This window comes from Marmota marmota, unplaced genomic scaffold (assembly GCF_001458135.2).
Source record: "Marmota marmota marmota unplaced genomic scaffold, marMar, whole genome shotgun sequence".
In the NCBI taxonomy this organism is placed as follows: domain Eukaryota; kingdom Metazoa; phylum Chordata; class Mammalia; order Rodentia; family Sciuridae; genus Marmota; species Marmota marmota.
In genome coordinates this window covers 1-2281 of record NW_026002335.1, presented here as the reverse complement: position 1 = coordinate 2281, position 2281 = coordinate 1, and the positions used below count along the sequence as shown (strand labels likewise).

The 2281-nt window shown below is 65.4% G+C and overlaps 1 long non-coding RNA gene across 1 annotated transcript; it reads left to right on the top strand.

The window, feature by feature from the left end:
* Positions 1-23: 23 nt before the first annotated feature.
* On the top strand, positions 24-1481 carry LOC125614567. The gene is made up of 2 exons (XR_007345151.1): positions 24-353; positions 753-1481. It is a non-coding gene; the product is annotated as an uncharacterized LOC125614567 (long non-coding RNA).
* The last annotated feature ends 800 nt before the right edge of the window (positions 1482-2281 follow it).

The following is a 2281-nucleotide window of genomic DNA, read 5'->3' as shown; positions in this document are numbered from 1 at the left end:
CCAGGGGGCGCAACAGAGCAGGGCCAGGAGGCACTTGATGGGGGTGGGGGGGACGGGAAGCTGGGGAAGACACTAGTCCAGACAGGCTTGGGGGCTTAGCCCTGCAGAGGAGCTAGAACGAGGGGACGGCAGAGCAGCTGGGTGCAAGGAGATGGTCGAAGGTGAATGGGGCTTCTGGGCACTCACATCTCTCCCCCACCCTTGGCCCCTTGGCAGGCCCCACCAGCAACGTCCTGCAGAAGGTGGATGTGCAGCTGGTCCCGCAGGACCTGTGCGGCGAGGCCTACCACTACCAGGTGACACCCCGCATGCTGTGCGCCGGCTACCGCAAAGGCCAGAAGGACGCCTGCCAGGTGACTCCCGGCCCGTGGGCAAGAGGCAGGAGGGTGATGCTCATGTCACCCGCCATTTGCCACCTGCCACCCAGGTCATGGCCCTTCACGCACATCAGCCTGCTGGGGCCTCAGAGCCTCCCAGCAAAGATGGCTGTCCCCACCTCATAGATGAGGAGACTGAGGCCCAGGAGGCTGCCCCTGCCCGACAAAAGGCTGGGGCCCGGGGGGTACAGTGGACACTAGGAGGCTGGGAGGGTGGGGTGAGGGATGAGGATTCAGCCACATTCCCACGACAGGCAGGACCCCACGGAGGCCAGGCAGGGCCGGACTGTCCCCAACAGTTTCCAAAGGAATGTGACTTCCTATCACCTAGCAAATCCTTACCCTGATGCAGCCTGCCTCCTCTCTCCCCCTCAGGGTGACTCTGGTGGTCCCCTGGTTTGCAAGGAGCTCAGTGGCCGCTGGTTCCTGGCAGGACTGGTCAGCTGGGGCCTGGGCTGTGGCCGGCCCAACTACTTCGGCGTCTACACTCGGATCACAGGAGTGATTGGCTGGATCCAGCAGGCACTGGCCTGAGGGGCTGCTGTGTGCCCAGTGGGGGCCATCTCCTGCCTAGGACAGAACCCAGGGCGCCCCCTGGACAAGGTGATGAGTATTCTGGGGGCAAAGAGATGGCATCCTGCCCCCCAGCCTGCTCCCTGCCATTTGCCCCAGTGAGAGGCACAAGGGGGCAGGAGGCCACCAGCAGGGGCCAGGACTTCCCGAGGGCCCAGGCCCTTCACTTTGATCCGTGTCCTCTCCTCACTGTGGACTTGGTGGGGAGGGGCTCAGCAGCCAAGATCTGGCTCCTAGGTCCCTGGTAGGAGTATGAGACCCCACCCCACCCCAGGCAGAGGCCACCTGGGCGACACTGGTTCCACAGGACAGATTCAGCTGAGAAGCTTCTGGTGTCCCTTGGGGGTGAGGGTAGAAAGTGCCTGGTTGGAGGGGACCCTCAGAGGCTGGGAGACTGCCAAGTGGGACAGCAGCCACCATAAGCCAAAGGGTGGGGCAGCCCCAGCTGCAGGGCCCCGAGCCACCTGCCTGCCACTGGGGCTTCCCAGCCAGACCCACCCCCCCTGCAAATAAAGCACTGGCTGGCCTCTCGCCCGACTGTCGGAGTCCTGCTTCCTGTGCAGCCTGCTTGTCAGGTGTCCAGAGGGCCACCGGGGGGGACAGTGGAGGCCACCTGCCCAAGCCCTGCGAGAAACCCCAGGGAAGCCAATCGGAGACCGGATAAGGACAGAAGGGCTCCTTCTAGAACCTGAGGGGAAAACCAGAAGGCCAGGGGGGAGAGGACGTCCCCACTACAGGGCTGAGCGGAGCCTGTCCTCGGCCTGCCCCTCCCTGTGGCCCTGAGGACGCCTGTCACGTGCTCCTCCTGCGTCAGGCTCCTTCTGAGACCACAGATCCCCTCACAGTGGGGACGTAGTGTGGCAGGGGAAGCTGGGACTCTGGAGGCCAGGCAGCTGGCCTGAGGGGGCTCCGAGTGGCCAGGGCAGGGCTGGGCCTCCCAGGGCAGGGAGGAGCACCGGGCAGGGCCAGTGCACCAGGGAAGGGAAGCTGTGGGCCAGCCGGGCTGAGGGGAGCCCGAAGGGGTCAGAAGCGAAGGGCTGGCCCAGGAAGCTCTGACCGGGGCCTGACCTTCCCCCTCAGAACTGGTCAGCAGAGCAGCGGGAGGCGCGGAGGCTCCAGGGCAGGAGACACCATAAGGCAGAACCTCCAGAGGAGCCCAGGGTGGAAAGCAGGGGCCGGGATGGGCAGGGCAGTGGGGATGGGTGCGGGTCACCGGTGTGCCCTGGGGCAGTAGTCAGGAGCCCAGAGGCCGGCTGGGGCTGTGTCAGCACAGAGAACTCTCCGGAAGCTTGGAACTAGAAGGGGAAGTGGGGGGGGGTGTCCATGGTGGG